Below are 21,559 nucleotides of genomic sequence, written 5' to 3'. Positions count from 1 at the left end.
GCACATAGGAGATGGAGGATTTAATACACCTCAGGGAAGGTAACTAGAGAGGGAAGACATGTACACTCCACCCCCAAAATCATATTAAACAACACATCCTGTTTAGAATGAAGGGGGGGAAAGAATAATGAAGAAATTAAAATAAGCATATAAAAATAATTAGGGAGATAAGGGGGGGAAAAGCCACCAGAAATAAGAAAGTATGCTAAAAAAAAAAAGAGAGAGGAGAAAATATTAGTCAGGAAAGATGAAAGTCTAAATTACAATAAAAAGGAAGATGGACATATTTTTTAAGTTAGTAGCAAGGTAGAGGAGAATACCTAAAAATCAAAAGAAACAAAAAGGAAATAGAAGGCACAAAATAGCTTAAAATATACCCTGCCATAAGAGGACATGCTTCTTAAACTTTGTGTCCCTAAAAGCAGCCCTTTGTCTCTAATTGGCATTGAATAATAATTGTGTAATAAAGAAAGATGACAGAAATAGAGGTAGCACAACATGGTTATGAGGGATCTGAAGAGGAAGGAAACAAAATTGGGAGGACCTGGCGAGAGGTGTGTCAGCGGAGGGAGCGGCCAGCCGGTGACAGGAAAGGCCACGAGGTTTTTAGGCTGAGGAGCCCTGGTGCACGTGGTGGGAGACAGGTGAAGAGGCTCTGGGATCAGGAAGGAAGACGCAATGGTGGGCACGGCAGGGTGTCTGGGGGGCTCAAGTTGAGGAAACCTAATGTTCGCATGTCTGGACATTAAACTTTGAAAATGCCTGAATTTCATCCCAAATATCATCTTGGCTCTACTAAAATTAGGATGGTCTCTCTCCTCTCTTTCTCGCTCTCTCAATTCTCTGTCTCTTTATTTATATTATTTTTTCCTATCATGCTTTTATCCCAGGGTGTCCATTAAGACACATTTTACGGTCTTCACCATTTCATTCTTCAACTCTAATTATTGTTTGCTTATTCACGTATGACATATATTATGTGCTGAATATATATATATATATATATATTTTAAGATTTATTAAGATACCCAATCATAGAATTGCTCACACTTTTTTTTTTAAAGATTGGCACCTGAGCTAACATATGTTCCCAATCTTTTTTTTCATTCCTCTTCTCCCCAAAGCCCCCCAGTACATAGTTGTATATTATAGTTGTGGTCCTTCTGGTTGTGCTATGTGCAACGCCACCTCAGCATGACCTGATGAGTGGTGCCATGTCCACGCTCAGGATCCGAACCAGCGAAACCCTGGGCCACCGAAGAGGAACGCATGAACTTAACCGCTCAGCCACAGGGCCGGCCCCTTGAACATATTTTTTAAATGAATTCACATTTTTACACTTGTACTGGGGTATAATTGACATATATTAAGTTGCTTATACTTAAAATGTTCAATTTGGTATATTTTCTTATATGTGTACCCTTGCAAAAATATCCTTAAAATTAAGATAATGAATGTATTCATTACTCCCCAAAACCTCCCCTACACCTCATCTCCAGGCAACCAGTAATCCACTTTCTGTCACTATAGAGTAGTTTTCATTTTCTAGAACTTATATAAGTGGAATAAAACTGTATGTACTACTTTTTGTCTGGCTTCTTTCACTTAGAATAATTGTCTTGAGATTCATCCATGTTGTTGTTCATATCAATAGCTCATTCCTTTTTATTATGGAACGGTATTCCAGTGTACGGGTATACTACATTTCGTTTATCCTAATGGTGGTGGAAGAGGCAGAGAGTTTACATTCAACAGGCTTGAGATACGATTAACCAAAATTTTGTAAGTGAGGAAGAAAAGCTCTTGGGTCTCTTTTCCAGGCATTCGTTATGATGAAGTGTGGAATCTCAGCTTTGTGTAGAAGGAATGGGGTCATTGATGATGGCATCATAGTGGAGTCAAGAGAACAGAGATCCGGATGTGGTAAAATAACTGAGAGGGGTGGGAAAGATGGGAATTTGGTACAATACATATGGTTTTTTGTTCTCTGGAAATAAAATGAAGTTCAAGGTGTCATGTAGATAAACTACGCAATACTTCCATAAAATTGTGATCTATCATGAAATTATAAAATTACAATAACATCCTTAGAGTAAGAAGAGGATAGTAGTTGGATAAATAAAGAGAAATAATGTTTTCTCTGATAAAAATTTGAAAAAAATAAGGTCATTCATAAGTTTGCAGTAAAAGGATATTAGCAAAGACAAAAATATTTTAAATTTAGTTAATAAAAGTTGATCATTACAAAATAAGAATAAATTCTCTTGGAGGACCATTAGCTGTTAAATCTTAATAATTTAAGCTAAAATTAAACATTGGGAAATGTAAATTTTATTAAATAATGTATTTTAATTGAATATTTACTAAATTATTTGTAATAGGTAGAGCTAATCATTATGCCCACCTGACTTGGTTTTGTAAAGCTCCTTCCTTACACTTAAGGAAAAAGTTCATTGTCCTTCCTGATCTTGGGAGAATTGAAGTAACAGAAATAAGATCCTCTTACAAAATAATCCATAAACATGAACACGATAAATGTTTAAAGAATATGTGAACTTTTTTACTAAAATAGAATTGATAAACCAAGGAAATGTGGAAGCTTTAGACTTCAGTAAATTAAGTTCAAACTTTTGGTGAAGTAAATAAAATATTATGTGCATTATGTAGGATATGCAACCCAAAACAATAGCATAAAATAACTGAGGCTTTCAGGAAAAATTTAGTCTACTAAAAATCCTCCAGAAAGCATGAGTAGCCTTAAATAACTTGAGAAGCATTTTTCCAACTTGGAGAAATTCTGCTCCCACTCGCAAGAGCTGTTTCGAACCATCAGAGACAATTGTGGTTGTCATAACTGGATGGTGGTGCTACTGGGGTTTAGTGGGTAGAGGCCATGTATGTTGCTCAACAGCCTATAATGCACAGTAGAGCCTCCCAAAACAAGGGTCCATCCCCAAATGTCCATAATGCCTGGAGAGACGGGCTGTGCCATGGTGCCCTGGCAACCTTGCACAGATCCACATAGTTCATGTAGGAAAGCCTCAGTTGCAGAAAAGTGTTGGCAGAAAACCTTGTGACCCTTCCAAGAAGGAGCTGTCACAGGCCATTTCTAACCCATATCCCTATCTTGTGGATGCCATGGAGTTGTTTTTCTTCTGCCTCCCTGTGTGCCTTCTCTTATTGTACAGCTGAAGACTGGAAAACCACTTAGCTGTAGTCTAGAATGGACTCCTCAATGACAGATCACTCCATTGCTCATTTGTTTATCAGACTACCATCATCTGGTTTCTTTTGTTTTTCTCCTGCTTTATCTCTCTAAAATCCCCCCGGTACATAGTTGTATATCTTAATTGCAGGTCCTTCTAGTTATGGCACGTGGGACGCTGCCTTAACGTGGCCTGACCAGCGGTGCCATGTCCGCGCCCAAGATCTGAACCTGCGAAACCCTGGGCTGCTGCAGTGGAGTGCGCCAACTCAACCACTCAGCCATGGGGCCAGCCCCTGGTTTCTTTGATTAGGTGTCATCTCATGGTAAAAAGGTGGTGGGGAGCTAACAACATGCTGGCCTTGCTTAAGCTGTCTGTGTAAGTAATAAAGTCTAAATTAAGGTTTTTTGTTGCCTCCTTATTGGTGAAATCTATGGCAAAGTGGCAAGCCACCCTAGCTTGCTGCTTGGAGACTCCTTGACTGCTCAACTATGCTGAAGTTAAGAAACCCTGGACTAGAACATAACGGTTTACTGGGGAAAAAACAGCTTTTACTGTGGATCTAAAAGTAAGGAGTAAAAGGAAAACAAAATTTAAGTTCATTTAATGTTTTGCCTTTTGGTGTTGCAGGATAAGGAATAAATATATGAAAGTTAATCTAAGTTCACCATTGCAAAATGAAAATACACTATCTTTAAATTGTAATTAACACTAAAGCATATAACCTTAGAATTTAAATGTTTGGAAAATATGAATTTTTATAAAAGACTTTACTCCAATTGACTCCGTAAATCACTTACAATAAGCAGAGCTGATGATGTCATTCTCCTAACTGAACCCAGTCACTGGTCTGTCATTTCTTAGGATGCAGTTTCCAGTTCTTTACCTATGCTATAGCATCTGACAGAACCACATTCCTCATTCTCCTCTTTTCACTCTTCCCTCACTATCAATATCCCTAAAACATTGGATTTCTAAAGTTCTTTGGGAGCTCTACATGCCTTCCCATCCACGCATCAGTTCAGGCAATTTTCCATCTGTCTAAAGCACCCAGCGTTAAAAAAATTCAAAAATTTTTTTCAGGTGAAAACGTGGAAAAAAAGAACACATACACAATGGAACCCAACTCTTTACTCTTTCCCCCTAAATCAACATTGCATTATCTCAAATATGTCCAGAGTTCCCACACTGAATAGCACAGCACAATGAGACAGGTTAACTTTGTCTACTGGTGTCGAGGGATCATTCACAGTTCCATTCCGAGGGGCAGAAATGCAGGGATATCATTGTTCTTATTTATCATAGAATAACAGAGTGCTAGTCTGATTATAGGCATCTAAGATTCACTGGAAATTTTTTTTTAATGATTGATAACTGATCCAACTGCAGAGTTAGAAAACATATAGATGTTTAACCAGATTGTGAAAACCTTTTTCCTTGCTCAGCAGGCACAACAGAACCAAGAGGCGCATGTATCACTGGTGATGACCACAAAGAGCCTGAATGCTGGGAAACATGAAGACACCAGAACGGAAGTGTGCACCAGCCACAGCTTGGGTTTATGATCAGGGCCAAAGTGTCAAAATGGAAAAGTGGGGCTTGGCCCCGTGGCTGAGTGGTTAAGTTCGCCCACTCCGCTTCGGTGGCCCAGGGTTTCGCTGGTTTGGATCCTGGGTGCGGACATGGCACTGCTCATCAGGCCACATTGAGATGGTGTCCCACATGCCACAACTAGAACGACCAACAACTAAAATATACAACTATGTACTGGGGGGATTTGGGGAGAAATAGCAGGGGAAAAAAAAGAGATTATATGTTTTAAAAAATGGAAAAGAGAGTAAAATGAGATAAGATTAGCTCACCAGGACCAGGATGGTGTGTCTGGCTCTAGCCTTGTGGGAAGGTCTAGGAGAAAGTCTGTTGCTGTAAATGTGTTGGACTCTCTGCTTGTGCCTGAGCAGGAAAAAGCTCATGGAGCCACTAGCCAAGACAATGAGTCCCCAAAATATTACATCAATAGAGAAGAATATGCCTGCATGTACTGACACTAAAAATCTGTCTGGAATGGGTGACACACAGCATCCATAAATTTCCTCCATACTCATGCTTTTGCTTTTCCTTGGGCTTGTAACATTCATAGCAAACAAAGTATTTAACACAAGATGCAGGATCCAACAGAGGAAACAGCAGAGCCAATGCACTTTGGGGATCTCATTCTGAGCTCCATCTACCTAGGGATACTGGGGCAAAGCTTAATGGCCTGGAAAGTACTGAGCAGGCAGATAGTGCTGAGGGAAACTCCTCTACCCACTCTGTAATAACAGAAAACATGTTTACATCCAGCATCACCCAGGAAATACTTTAACCCAAAGGCTGCCATTGTCTGAGGGATCCCTTTAGAGAAAAGAACAAAGTTGTTAGCTAAGGCCATCTGACTAAGAATCAAGTCTGTGGGTCTCACCTCGGGTTCAGTGAGCAAAGTAAAGATGTAAAGCCAAAGGAGTAAAGAATTTCCAAGGATCCCAGCTCCATTCTGAGTGAGGAAAATAAGATCCAAACTTACATTAGTAGAAATCATTTCATCAGTTTAGAGGGGATGTGAAAGGTTACTCTTATCTGTATCACAGGAACCTAGACACTAAAAAAGAAAATTGAGGAGTGATGTCAGCATCACAATGGTGTGAGTTGTCTCTCCCATTCAACTTAAAAAGTAGGACATCTATAACCCAACAAAGGTTCCTCAGCATAACACACCAGGATGTCAGAAAGACCTATACATCTGTACATGTGAAGGTGACTGGATTGGACCTCATGGAAGCGCCAGAACTGAGGAAGTAGCACTGGTGGTGCCCAAGACTTGGGGGTTTCCAGGAACAGTGGTGGCACCCATGACCCCACTGACCAGGCAGCTGCAGTGGTGTCTGTGACCCTGGTGATCCTCTGAAAAATCACGGTAATGTTGTATCACAAAAAGAAAATGACAGTTCTCCAGCAACCAAACTGAAAGTCATGGAAGATTGGGATCTAACTGATGGAGAATTCAAAATAGCTGTTATGAGGAAATTCAATGAGCTACAGAAAAATTACAAAAGGCAATTTAATGAATTCAGGAATGAAATCAATGAACAGAAGGAGTACTTTACCTAAGATATTGAAATTTTAAAAAAGAACCAAACAGAAGTTCTGGAGCTCAAGAACTCTATAAATGAGATGAAGAAGACATTGGAAATACAGCAGATCAGATGGAAGAGAGAATAAGTGATCTGGAAGAAAGGGATCTAGAAATGATTCAGGTAGAAGAGGGGAGAATTATTTTCAAAAAGTGAAGAAACTCTAAGAGAGCTATCAGACTCCATTAGGAGAGCCAACATAAGAATAATGAGTATACAAGAAGAAGAATGAGGCAGAGAGGTTATTTAAATAAATAATAGCTGAGAACTCCCCAAACTGGCGGAAAGAACTAGACATACAAGTCCAAAAAGCTAATAGATCAACATACTATTTCAATGCATAAAGACCTTCTCCAAGACACATCATAACAAAGCTGTCAAAAGTCGATGAAGAAAAAAAATCTTAAAGGCAGCCAGAGGGTAAAGTAGCCTGCAAAGAAATCCCCATTAGACTATCAGCAGACTTCTCAACAGAAATGCTACAGGCCAGGAGAGAGTATTCAAAGTATTGAAAGATAAAAATTGCCAGTCAAGAACACTCTATCCAGCGATATCCTTCAGGCATGAAGGAGAAATAGAGGCTTTCCCAGACAAACAAAAGCTGAGGGAGTTCACCACGGCTAGACCTGCCTCACAAGAAATGTTGAAAGGAGACCTCCTACCTGAAATGAAAAGACAAAAGTAGACAAATATTTGAGTAAGGAGATAAATACACAGATAGAATTAAAAAACTGTAACTATTTTAGAATAGGGTGTTAAACATTTAGCATAAAAGTTAAAGGAAAAAAGCATTAAAAATAAGTATAGCTGCTACAATTTCATGACAAATTCACAGTATAAAAAGGAATAATTTGTGACAACAAAAATATGAAAGGAGAGGAAGAAAATGACAGAACCTGTATAGGCAAATGAAGATAACTTGCTATCAGCAGAAAAAGGACTATTTTATCTATGAGATGTTTTATACAAACCTCATGTTAACCACAAAACAAAAATCTAGAGCAAAGACACAAAACATAAAAAAGGAGAATCTGAGCAAATCATCATAGAAAACCTCATTAAAAAGATAGACAGAAACACAAGGAAAAAGAAACAATGGAGATACAAAACAGCTAGAAAACAAAAGATAAAATGGCAGTAGAAAGTCCTCATATATCAATAATCACCCTAAATATAAATGGATTGAACTCACCATAAAATGGCACAAAATGGCTGGATGGATTAAAAAACAAGACCAAGCTATATCCTGTCTTCAGGAGACTCATCTCAGGGCCAAAGACACGTAAATACTCAAAATGAAGAGGTGGAAGATGATACTCCAAGCAAAGAGAGCAGGTGTAGTCATACTCATATCAGATAAAATAGAATTCAAGCCAAAAATGGTAACAAGAGACAAAGAAGGTCATTATATTATGATAAAGTGTGTTGAAGAAGATATAACATCAAGAAGACATAATAATCATAAATATATACACTCCCAACATCCGAATGCCAAAATATATTAAGCACATACTAACAGATCTTAAGAGAGAAATACACAATATAATAATAGTGTGGGACTTTAGTACCCCACTGTTAGCAATGGATAATAGATCATCCAGACAGAAAATCAACAAGAAAACATTGGAATTGAATCACACTTTAAAACAAATGGACTTAACAGACATATTTAGAGCACTCCATCCAACAGCAGGAGAATACACATTCTTCTCAAGTGCACTTGGAGCAATCTCTGGGATCAATCATACGATAGGCCACAAAACTAATCTTAGCAAATTTAAGAAAATTTAACTCATACCAACTATATTTTCTGACCACTATGGCATGAAATTAGAAACCAACAAGAGGAAAGTGAGTAAATTTTCAGATATGTGGAAACTAAACAACATACTTCTAAACAACAAATGAGTCAAGGAAGAAATGAAAAGGGAAATAAAAAATTATCTTGAAGCAAATGAAAATAAAAATATAACATACCAAATTTTGTGGGATGCGGCAAAAGCAGTTCTGAGAGGAAAGTTTATAGCAATAAATGCATATACTAAGAAATTAGAAAGATCTCAAGTAAACAATCTAAGTTTATACCTCAAGGAACTAGAAAAAGAGAAACAAATTAAGTCCAAAGTTAGCAGAAGGAATGAAATAATAAAAATCACAGTGGAAATAAATGAAATAGAGACCAGAAAAACAATAGAAAGGATCAACGAAACTAAAAGCTGGTTCTTCAAAAAGATACACAAAACTGACAAACTTTTAGCTAGACTAAGAAAAATAAAGAGAATATTCAAATAAATAAAATTAGAAATGAATGAGAAAACATTACACCTGATGCTACAGAAATACAGAGAATTATAAGAAACTACTATGAACAATTATATGCCACAAAATTATGTAACCTGGAAGAAATCAATGCACTTCTAGAAACACAACCTACCAAGACTGAATCAGGAAGAAATAGAAAATCTGAACAGACCAATAATGAGTCAAGAGATCGAGTCAGTAATCAAAAATATCCCAACATAGAAAACTCCTGGGCCAGATGGCTACACTGGTGGATTCTACCAATCATTTAAAAAAGAATTAATTCCAATCCTCCTCAGACTCTTTCAAAATATTGAAGAAGAAGGAACACTTCCAAACACATCCTATGAAGCCAACATTACCTTGATCCCAAAACCAGATAAAGATACCACAAGAAAAGAAAACTATAGACCAATATCCCAGATAAATATAGATGCAAAAATTCTCAACAAAAATATTAGCAAATCAAATTTAAGAACACATTAAAAGAATTATACACCATGACCAAGTGGTATTTATCCCTGGGGTGCAAGGACGGTTCAACATACACAAATCAATAAAGGTAATTCATCACATCAACAAAATGAAAAGTAAAAATCACGCGATCATCTCAATAGGAACAGAGAAAGCATTAGATAAAATACAACATTCTTTAATGATAAAAACCCTTAACAGACTGGGTATAGAAGAAACATGTCTGTACATATTAAAGGCCATATATGACAAATCCACAGCTCACATTATACTCAATGGAGAAAAATTGAAAAAGTTTCCTCTGAGGTCAGGAATAAGACAAGGCTGCCCACTCTCACCACTCCTATTCAATACTGTACTGGAAGTCCTAGCTAGAGAAATTGGGCAAGATAAAAAAATAAAAGGCATCCAAATTGGGAAGGAAGAAGTAAATTCTTGCTATTTGCTGATGAGATGATCTTAGATATAGAAAAGCCCAAAGAATCAATTGAACTGTTGGAATTAATCAGTGATTTCAGTAAAGTGGCAGGTTACAAAATCAAATTATAGGAATCAGTGGCATTCCTTTACACTAATAAAGAAGCATAAGGAAAAGAAATAAACTATCCTAATCACAATAGCATCAAAAACAATAAAATACTTATGAATAAATTTAACAGAGGAAGTGAAAGATCTGCACAATGAAAACTACAAGACTTTGCTGAAAGAAATCAAAGAAGATGCAAACAAATCGAAAGATATCCTGTGTTTGTGGATTGGAAGAATGAATATTGTTAAAATGGCCATACCGCCCAAAGCCATCTACAGATCCAATGCAATCCTCATCAAAATACCAAAGGCATTCTTCACAGAAATACAAGAAACAATCCTAAAAGTTGTGTGGAACCACAAAAGACTCTGAATAGCCAAAGCAATCCTGAGAAAAAAGAACAAAGCTGGAGGTATCACACCCCTGATTTCAAACTCTACTGCAAAGCTATAGGAATAAAAACAGTATGGTACTGGCACAAAAATAGACACATAGACAAATGCAACAGAATAGAGAGCCCAGAATTAAATCCTGACATATACAGTCAAGTAATACTCGACAAAGTTGCCGGAGTCCTGCTCCGGCTGAGTCCAGGTTCCTGAGGGAGGGACGGAGTCAGCGCAGTGAGGGAAGAGACGTGAGACTTGGGTTGGTGTTATCAATTCCAACTTTACTGCGCACAAGTGTCGTTTTTATATTTTTCAGGATTAGTACAGAAATAGCTCTGCAAATATTCTCAGAGAGATAAGGAAGTAAAAAACGAGCACAAGAACATTTGTTAGCATTCTATTCTATAGAGCATAAGGTTAATGATCGTCTTCTCCACAATTAACTATTGTTTGTTGTCTCTAAGCTAAAAGAGATAGGTACCTTGACACCTGTCGTAATTCACGGTATAGTTAAATCGAGGAGAGAAGGTCCAGACCTCCGGACAGGACAGCATTCCTCTGTTTACATCCTGGGGGAGCCACTCCTGCCTCCCTCAATCATTTACGCCATTAGTGTAGATGGTTAATGGGAACAAAAGGCGACTCCAGGGTATCTTATCCCCAGGGCTATTTGCGTTCTCAGCGGGTAGTTAAACACCTTTACATTCCCTCGCCCCTTAGGGGGTGAAAGCACTCGTTTGTCTTTCAGGAGGAAGGGCTAATAGTCCCTTGAACACACTGCCCGAGGAAATATCATTTTGTTAGTAAGGTAAAGGGCTGAAAAGCTAAGCTAAACTATATATCTTCAAGAATAAAAAGCAGAAACAAGTATAGTCAAAACCTTGATAGAAAGCATGCATATAATTCAGAAAATATCAGGGGTGTCGGCCGGCCATTTTTCACCGAGGGGCGTCCCTGCGCCCCCCGGCCCTTCTCAGCCCGGACCCTGTCAGACGGCTGTATAGGCGTCGGTAACACGGCTCCCGGCACAAAGGAGCCAAGAGCACTCAGTGGGGGAGGATCATCTCTACAACAAATGCTGCTGGGCAAACTGGAGAAACACAGGGAGAACAATAAAATTGGACCCCTATCTCACACCACTCACAAAAACTAACTCGAAATGGATCAAAGACTTAAACATAAGATTTGATATCATAAAACTCCTGGAAGAAAACATAGAGAAGAAGCTCATAGATATTGGTCTTGGCAATGATTTTTTGGACATGATGCCAAAAGCACAGACAACAAAAGTAAAAATCAACAAATGGGACTACATCAAACTTGAAAGCTCCTGCACAGAAAAAAAAATCAACAAAGTGAAACGGCAATCTACAGAATGCAAGAAAACTTTTGCAAACCATATACAGGATAAGGTTATAAATATATAAAGAATTGCAGAAAGAATTAACACAAAATATAACACAAAACGTATAAAGAACTAACACAACTTAACAAAAAAAATCTTATTTAAAAATGGGCAGAAGAACTAAATAGACATCCTTCCAAAGAGGACATCAAAATGGCGAACAGGCACATGAAAAGATGTTCAACATTACTAATCATCAGGAGATGCAAGTAAAACCACAATAAAATATCACCTCACACATGTTAAAAAATGGCTATCATCAAGAAGACAAGAGACAACAAGTACTGGTGAAGATGTGGTGAAAAGTGAACCCTTGTACACTGATGGTGCGAATGTAAATTAGCCAAACCACCATGGAAAACAATATGGAGGTTCCTCAAAAAATTATACATAGATCTACCATACAGTCCAGCAATTCCAACTCTGGGTATATACCAAAATGAATGAAGACAAGATTTCAATGAGATGTGTGCACACCCATGTTTATCACAGCATTATTCACAATAGCTAAGATATGAAAACAATCCAAATGACCATCAAGAGATGAATGGGTAAGAAAAGATGTGGCACATATACACAATGGAATATTATTTGGTCATGAGAATGGAGGCTATCCTGACATTTGCAACAACATAGATGGACCTTGAGCACATTATGTTAAGCAAGATAAGTCAGACAGAGAAAGACATGATATCACTTATATGTGGAATCTAAAAAAGTCAAACGTGGGCTGGCCTGGTGGCGCAGTGGTTAAGCTCGCATGTTCCGCTTCTTAGCAGCCCAGGGATCGCCGGTTCGGATCCCGGGTGCAGACATGGCACCGCTTGGCAAAAGGCATGCTGTGGCAGGCATCCCACGTATAAAATAGAGGAAGATGGGCATGGATGTTAACGCAGGGCCAGTCTTCCTTAGCAAAAAGAGGAAGATTGGCAGTAGTTAGCTCAGGGCTAATCTTCCTCAAAAAAAAAATAAATAAAAAATGAAAATAAATTAAAAAGTCAAACCTGTAAAAAAAAAAACAGAGAGTAAAATGGTGGTTAACAGGGGATAGGGAATCGGGGATAAGATTGATGGTGTTTAAAGATACAAACTTGAATAACTGGTAAATAAGCCATAGAGATCCAAGGCACAGTATAATGAATACAGACAGTCACGTTGTTCTATAAAGATGGACTGTGATAAATATTGCTTCAAAGGTAATCATATTACAAAATCTAAATGTATCATAGTAACAAGCTGCACACCTTAAATTTATAAAATGTAACATCAAATTTCTCAAATAAAAAAAAGAAAAATTGGATGACTATTATTACACCTGGAAAATTTCTGTGACCACAAAAGACATTATTCCAACTCAATATGAAAATTAAGAAGACGTATCTCATAAATACAGAGCTATTTCTGGCAGAATTATTTGTAATAGCAAAGGTTGGAACCAATGCAATATCAATCAATGGGAGATTGATTGAGTTAACAATGGTATATCCTCACAATGGGGCACCAGGCAGCCATGGACGCGATGAGGGAGCTCTCTCTACTGTTGCAGCTCAGAACATATTGTTCAGTAAAGAAAACAAGTGCCAGAATATCTTGTACAGTTAGCCTTATTTTTCTAAGAATGAGCAGAAAATCACTTTTCACCCAATTGGCCAAATCCTAACTTTCACAATTGGCCTAGAACCAGCTCTTGTCCTGCTACCGGGCCTTAGTAGAGACAATCGCTTAACCAGGTTACAATGCAACCTGAGCTTCCTAATGTGAACTGGGTATTACCTGGCCTACCAAGCCATAACATTGCATAGCAATACTCCATCATCAAATGGAAGTGTACGCATGTGATCTGGCCCGACCAGTCCCTGAAGGCACAAGTAAGTTGTGTGAAGAAGTGGTTCAAATATACATGGTCCCCACTTACTGCCTTCTCTCACCCACCCTGCACCTATGGACCCATGGGTGTTCCCTACGGTCAAGTGACAGAAGAAGAGAAGACTTGGGCCTGGTTTACAGATGGTTCTGCATGATATGCAGGCACCACTTGAAAGTGGATAAGTGCAACACTGTAGCCCCTTTCTGGGACATTTTCTAAAGACAGCAGGGAAGGGAAATCCTCTCAGAGGGCAGGACTTTGAGCAGTGCACCTGGTTGTTCACTTTGCTTGGAAGAAGCAATGGCCAGATGTGCAAGCAGAGACAGCTTCGTAGGTTGTGGCCAATGGTTTGGATGCATGGTTAGGGAATTGAAGGAACATGATTGGAAAATTAGTGACAAGGAAATCTGGGGAAGACGTATGTGAACAGACTTCTCTGAAAAGACAACAAATATGAAGACATTTGGATGCTATGTAAATGCTCACCGAAGGGTGACCTCAGCAGATGAGGGCTTTAATAATCAACTGATACAATGACCTGCTCTGCAGATACCCGTCAGCCTGTTTTCTTAGCCACCTCTGTCATCACCCAATGGGCTCATGAACAAAGTGGCCACGATGTTATGGATGCAGGTTATGCATGGGATCAGCAACATGCACTTCCACTCAGTCACCAAGACCAATCTGACTATGGCCGCTGCTGAGTGCTCAGTCTATCAGCAGCACAGACCAACACTGAATCTATGAGATGGCAACATTCTCCGGGTGATCAGCCAGCTACCTGGTGGCAAGTTGATTTCATTAGACTGCTTCCATCACTGAAGGGACAGTGTTTTGTTCTTACTGGAATAGACAGTTACTCTGGATATGGATTTGCTTTCCCTGCATGCAGTGCTTCTGCCAATACTACCATCTGTAGACTTACAGAATGCCTTATCCATCATCATGGTATTCTACACAGCATTGCTTCTGATCACAGAACCCACCTCACAGCACATGAAGTGTGGCAATAGGTCCATGCCCATGGAATTCACTTGTCCCACCCTGTTCCCCACCATCCCGAAATAGCTGACTTGATAGAACAATGGAACAGCCTTTTGAAACAGCACTAACTAGGTGGCAATAGATTGTGGGTCTGGGACAAGGATGTTCAGAAGCCTGCATATGTTCTGAATCAATGTTCAATGTATGGTGCTATTTCTCCCATACCTAGGATTCATGGATCCAGGAATCAAGGGGTGGAAGTGGGAATGGCACCACTCACTATTACCTCTAGTGACCTACTAGTGAAATGTTTGCTTTCTGTTCTTGTGACTTTATGCTGTTGAATTAGAGGTCTTAGTTTCAAAGGGCTCCTCATGCCTCAGAATCAAAAAGGAAGGAAGTTACTGTGCTGGCTGGGATGATTAATCCTGACTACCAAGGGAAAATTGGACTACTACTTCACAGTGGAGTTAAGGCATAGCATGTCTGCAATAAGTGAGATCCCTTAGGGCATTTCTTAGTGTCACCATGCCTTGTGATTAATGTCAGTGGAAAACTACAACAACCCAATCCAGGCAGGACTACCAATGGCCCAGACCCTTCAGGAATGTAGGTTTGGGTCACCCCACCAGGCAAAGAACCACAACGAGGTGAGGTGCTTGCAGAAGGCAAAAGGAATAGAGAATGGGTAGTGGAAGAAGGCATTTATAAATATCAGCTACAGCCACCTGAACATTTATAAAAACAAGGAGAGAAGTCTCATGAGTATTTCCTCCTTATTTTGTCATGAATACGTGTGTGTGTAGCAAACATCTTTGTTTTCTTTCCTCTGTCATTCTATTATCACATGAGATAAGATGTATTGACTTTATATCACAGTACTTAAATATTGTGATTTTTCCCTCACGTTATTTAAGTTCAGGGATATCAAGAAGAGGAAACATCACTCACAAACTCTACCTCCTCTTCTGAGGAATGGATTAGTGTGTTTTCGGTTTTATGCAGGATATTTGTGTCTTATTTATTTTATTTTTTATTGAGGCATAACTGACACATAACATTATATTAATTTCAGGTATACAATGTAATAGTCTGATATTTATATATTTTGGGAAGTGATTACCACAATAAGTCTAGTTAACATTCTTACCATACACAGTAACAAAAAAATTTTTTTTTGTGATGAGGACTTTTAAGATTTACTCTCTTAGCAACTTTCAAATATGCAATACAGTATTATTAACTATAGCCACCATGCAGTACATTGTATCTCTATGATATTTATTTTATAACTGGAAGTTTATACCTTTTGATCTTCAAATATTTTGCCTACTCCCCACCCCTCACCTCTGGAAACCACCAATCTGTTCTCTGAGGATAACTGTGCCTTATTAGGCAAAATTATGACCTTGTTATCATCTTTATTTGGAGATTAAGTATGTTAAGGACATGTGTATGGATGCCAATTTGACAAGGGGTAGACCTGTGTTGGTTATCTTATATGCTAACTTTTTGTTCTTGTTGTTGTTGAGGAAGATTCACCTTAAGCTAACATCTGTTGCCAATTTTCCTCTTACTTTTTGCTTGAGGAATATTTGCCTTGAGCTAACAGCTGTGCCAATCTTCCTCTATTTTGTATGTGGGTCACCACCACAGCATGGCTGCCAATGAGTGATGTAGGTTTGTGCCCAGGAACTGAACCCAGGTCACCAAAGCAGAGTGTGCCCAACTTAACCACTAGGCCGTGAGCCAACATTTATGTGTTAACTTGACTGGGTCACAGAGTGCCCAGATATCTGGTCAAACATTATTCTGGGTGTGTCTGTGAGGGTGTTTCTGGATGAGATTAACATTTGAATCTGTGGACTTGTCAAGCAGATTGTCCTCCCTAATGTGGGTGGCCAGAATCCAATCAGTTGAAGGCCTGAATAGAACAAAAAGTCTGTCCCTCCCATGAGTGAAGGAGAACTCTTCCTGCCTGGCTGCCTTGATCTGGTAAACAGGTTTTTTCCTTCTTTCTACTCAAGCTGAAACATTGACTCCATCTGGGTCTCCAGCCTGCCAGCATTCAGACTAGAAGTACGCCATCTACTTTGGGTCTCCAGCTTGGGGCTCGTCACTTTCCATAATTGTGTGAGCCAACTTCTTATAATAAATCTCAATATATAGTGAATATGCACACATATATATATATCCCTTTGGTTCTGTTTCTCTCCGGAACCTTGACTAATAAAGAGGCTTTTACACATGCTCCTTCTATTGCTTTTTTTCTCCCCAAGTTAAAGCACAGCTTCTTGAACTATTAGATATTATGTATGAATTATGTGCTTTTCCCAATGGTGTCTTCCAATGAGATGGACAAAAGACAAAATTAAAGTGGATAAACCTAGCAAACATCAGTTTTAGCAAGTGTTCAAGGTTAACATCCCTAGTTATAGGACATATCAACCTCATGTGCCTTCAAAATGATATACTAAGAAAGGCACTGCACTGCTAGGGCATTCTTGCCATGTAGGCATAACCTCAATCAAACCATGAGTAAATGTCACATATCCCATTTTGAAGGACATACCACAAAATATGTGATTACTACTCTTCAAAAGCATTAAAAATAATTTAAAGTTCACGAAATTCAGCCAAAAACTGAGGAACTATCACAGATTTATGGAGATGGGAGGCATGAGAACTAAATCCAATGTGGTGTCCTGATTGGATTTTGGAACAGAAAAAGGATATTAGCGGAAAACTGGGGAACTCCAAAAAGAGGCTGAATTTCATTTCACAGTATTTTGACAATGTTAGTTTCCTAGCTTTTATGATTGTCATGAAATGTTGACATTAGGGGAAGCCAGATGAACAGTGTGGGAGAACTCGCTGTATTATATTTTGAAACTTGTCTGTAAGTCTAAAATTATTTCAAAATTTTCAAAAATTAAAAATCTTACTATAAAGTTCTGGTAACAATGTAATGCGGTTTTTACAAAATGATGGACATATAGGTCACTGGAACAAAATAGAGAGTCCAGAAATAGACCACATATATATATACATTAATGAATATTTTTAAAGCCAAAGTAATTTCTACAAAAATGTGCTGAAATAATCTAATATCTGTAAGTAAAAATGGGGCTCTTAAAAATGAAAAGGATCCTAATGTAAGAGTTAAAACTATAAGACATGCAATGAAAAAAAATAGAAGAAACCACTTTCTGTAAGAGGATTAGGTAACTATTTTCTAGACAGGCTCAAAAACCCTCACTCTATAAGATTAAAAAATAGATACATTAGATTTCATCAAAAATTTAAACTTTGCTCTTCCAAAGACACTCTTAACACAATGGAAAATTAAACCACAGGTTTGGAGGAAATATTTTCAGATCTTAGTTCTAAAAGTTTAATTCTATCCAGAATGTATAAAGAACTCACACACAATGCAATTTAAAAATGCAAAAGATTTGAAAGTATACTCATGACAGAACACATTCAAATGGAAAACAAGCACATGAATATACGCTCAACATCAGTATTCATTTAGGAAATGCAAATGAAAGTCACAATCTGACACTATGATATACCCAATAGAATGTGTAAAATTAAAAAAACCCTGACAATACCAAGAACTAAGAATTTGGGGAAAATAGAGTAGCCATTCATTGCTGGTGGGAGTGAAAAATGATACATCCAATTTGCAAAAGTGCTTGGATTTTCTTGTACAGTTAAACACATACCTACTATATGATTCAACAATTCTACTACTAGATATTTACTGAAGACAAATTATAACTACTCGAGAAATATTTAAAAAATCATTAGTGAGCTATCAAGCCATGAAGGGACATGGAGGAAACTTAAATGCACATTAAGAGTGAAGTAATACATCTGAAAATGATATGTACTCTATGATTTCAACTACATGACTCTCTGGAAAATGTATAACTATGGAGAGAGTAAAAGAATCAGTGGTTGCTATGGGTTGGAAGGGAGGGAGGGATGCATAGATGGAGCAGAGAGGATTTGTAGGGCAGTGAAACTACTGCTGTATGATACTATAGTGGTGGATACATATCATTATACATCTGTCAAAACCCTTAGAAAATAAAAGAGCAAGAGTGAATCCTAATGTAAACTATGGACTTCAGTGATAATGATGTGTCAATGTAGCTTCATCCATTGTAACAAAAGTACCACTCTGGTGCAGAATTTTGATGGTAGGGGAGGCTGTGTGGATGTGCAGGAGTGGCTGTATATTTAAAATCTCTGTTCCTTCCTCTCAATTTTGCTGTGAACATAAAACTGCTCTAAAAATAAAGGCTAATAAAAAATAATTAGCCAGCATTCTTTAAATTTCTCAGGAATGAGAACCTAAGGGAGGGAGTGACGTCAGCAAGATGGCAGAATAAGACATTCCTAGCTCATATCCCCTCGCCAACAACAACAATTTGGCATCCATCCATGGACAGAAGTGCCTTTGTGGGAGCTGCGGGATGCAGGTAGGAGACTGAGAAACCATAGTGCAGTTCAAGAATGTGGAGAGCCATTTTGAGAAGTCAGGCCTGACTCAGGCATCTGACTTACCAACTGGGTCCTGGAGATGGACCCAGAAACAGTTCTGTACCCCTGGAGGCTCAGCTACAGTCTTTGTGTATTTGCCACAAATACTTTGTGGCTTTGATTCCATTGCCAGCACCATATGCCAAGGGAACTGGAGTCCTGCCTCTCCATGCGTTGGGTAATAGGCTTACAGACCTCAGCCCTGGCTATGGATCCTGAAGTGGCCCATGAACTGTCTCCAATTCTTCTCCACCAAAGTCTGGGAGCCTCTGAAGAACACTGATTTAGACAATCACCCACAGAAGAGAGAGCCTTCGTGGAAGTCCAACAGAAAAGTTCCAGCACACTATTGGAGAAAAAAAAAAATATCTAAGATTGGATATGTTGGAGACAGCATGAGGAAAAGTCTGACTTTACTTGTGTCACGTTCCCCCCCCCCCCCAACCCCCGCCGAAGGTGGCACAACTCCATCCCAAGAGAGTCCTTCTTACCCAATTTCTCCCGTGGGGGGAAAGTAAGAGCATGTGAGTGAGCACTGGTTTTTCAAGCTGAAATGCAGGATGCTGCCAAAGAGGCCCATTTCTCCCTTACCTGATCCAGAGTACTCAGTTGTGAGCTGCTTGATTAGGGTGTAGTGAGCGACCGAGAAAACAGCAGCCAGGGCTCAGAACAGAACAAATCAAAGGGACTCAGATCTTACTATCCAAGTCTGAGCTTCATTAGGAGGCCCACCCATGAGCTCCTGGCAATGCCTCACCCATGGATCCCCTCAACTAGCCCATGGGTACCCCGCAAAATTCATGTGCCTCACCCACACATACCCCCACTCCATGGTCAGGTTCCTGTGCACACTCCTGATGCCAGCAAGAGTGAGCTTTGGCAGATGGCTAGTGAGGGCATACAGAAAACCAATCAGCATCTGTGATCCTGGGAGAGACCACAAACTTGCACATTAACACACCCTTGGAAAAGCAAAAGGAAGGCTGTCAGCACCTCGGCCTGGCTTGAGAGGCTGGAGAGAAGGCATACAAACTTAAGAATTCTACCACAAGTGGGAGCAAGAAGTGTAGAGCAGGTAAATCCATAGAAAGTGTGAGAAAGCCTCAGAAGCCCTGGCAGGGTTGACAGAAGGTATTTCTCTCCAAAAGTTAGTCAGTAAAGACTGGAAGAGGTAACTGCTAGTTCAAATAAGAAGACAACATGGGCTAGCCCAGTGGCCTAGTGGTTAAGTTCAGCATGCTCTGCTTCGGCAGCCTGGCCCAGTTCCCCAGGCATGGAGCTACACTACTCATCTGTCAGTCGCCATGCTGTGGTGGAGGCTCATATCCAAAAAAACTGAGGAGGATTGGCAACAGATGTTAGCTCAGAGTGAATCTCCCTCAGCAAAAAAAAAAAGAGAGAGAGAGAAGACAACAATGCAAGACTTTAAGGAACATGAAAAATCAAGGAAACATGATACCACCAAAGGAACACAATAATTTTCCAGTAACTGACCCCAAAGACATGGAGCTCTGTGATTTACCCAATAAATAATTCAAAACAGCTGTTTTCAGGAAGCTCAATGAGCTATAAGAAAACACAGAAGGATAATTCAATGACACCAGGAAAACAATACATGAATGAGAAGTACAACAAAGAGATGGAAATCCTAAAAAAGAACCAAACATAAATTCTAGAGCTGGAGAATACAATGAATGAAATGAAAAAATGCAACTGAGACCACCACCAGCAAAATGGATAAAGCAGAAGAAAGAAAAAGAGAACCCTTATGCCTTGTTGGTGGGAAATCAGTATAGCTGCTATGTAAAACAACATGGAGGTTCCTCAAAAAATTTAAAATAGAACTACCATAGGATTCAGCAATCTCATTTCTGGGTATATATACAAAGGAAATAAAATTAGGATCTTAAAGAGATGTTTGCACTCTCTTTTTCATTGCAGTATTATTCAAAATAGCTAAGAACCTAAGTGTCTGTCTATGGATGAACGGATAAAGAAGATGTGAGATACATTTATGTATAATGGGAAACCATTCAGCCGTGAGAAAGAAGGAAACTCTGCCATTTGCAACAAGATGGACAGCCCTTGAGGGCATTTGGCTAAGAGAAATAAGTCAGACACAGAAAGGCAAATACTGTGTGATCTCACTTATATGTGGAATCTAAAAGAGCTGAACTCACAGAGACAGAGAGGAGAACAGTGGTTGCCAGGAGTTGAGGAGTCGGGGAAATGGGGAGATATTGATCAAAGGGTACAAACTCCCAATTTGTGGCAAATATAAGGTGAATAGGTTCTGGGGATCTAATGTTCAGCATAGCGACTCTAGTTAACAATACTGTATTGTATACTTGAATGTCACTAAGAGAATAGATCTTAAATGTTTTCACCACACAAACAACACAAAAGGTAATTATGTGAGGTGATGGAGGTGTTAATTAGCCCTGTTTTGATCATCCTTTCCCACTGTACATGTACCAACTCATCACGTTACACACCTTAAACTTACAAAATGTTATATGTCAATTAATCTTAATAAACCTGGAAAAAAGTTCAGAGAAGTAAAAAGAGAAGGAAGAGCAGGAGTGGGAGGGAGGCAACCCGGTATAGAGTATAGAAACTCTCCCTTTCCTTTACCTGCATCTTTTCTGTAAGCTTAACGTTGCGTCAAAATAGAAAGTTAGAA

At 38.9% G+C, this 21,559-nt stretch overlaps 1 pseudogene; it reads right to left on the bottom strand.

The window, feature by feature from the left end:
* Positions 1 to 5,059: 5,059 nt before the first annotated feature.
* LOC106825598 (vomeronasal type-1 receptor 1-like) lies at positions 5,060 to 5,784 on the bottom strand (annotated as a pseudogene).
* Between the last annotated feature and the right edge of the window lie 15,775 nt (positions 5,785 to 21,559).

Source organism: Equus asinus, chromosome 26, assembly GCF_041296235.1.
Source record: "Equus asinus isolate D_3611 breed Donkey chromosome 26, EquAss-T2T_v2, whole genome shotgun sequence".
Classification (NCBI taxonomy): domain Eukaryota; kingdom Metazoa; phylum Chordata; class Mammalia; order Perissodactyla; family Equidae; genus Equus; species Equus asinus.
Note: the sequence above shows the minus strand (reverse complement) of the source record. Positions and strands in the feature narration are given on the sequence as shown.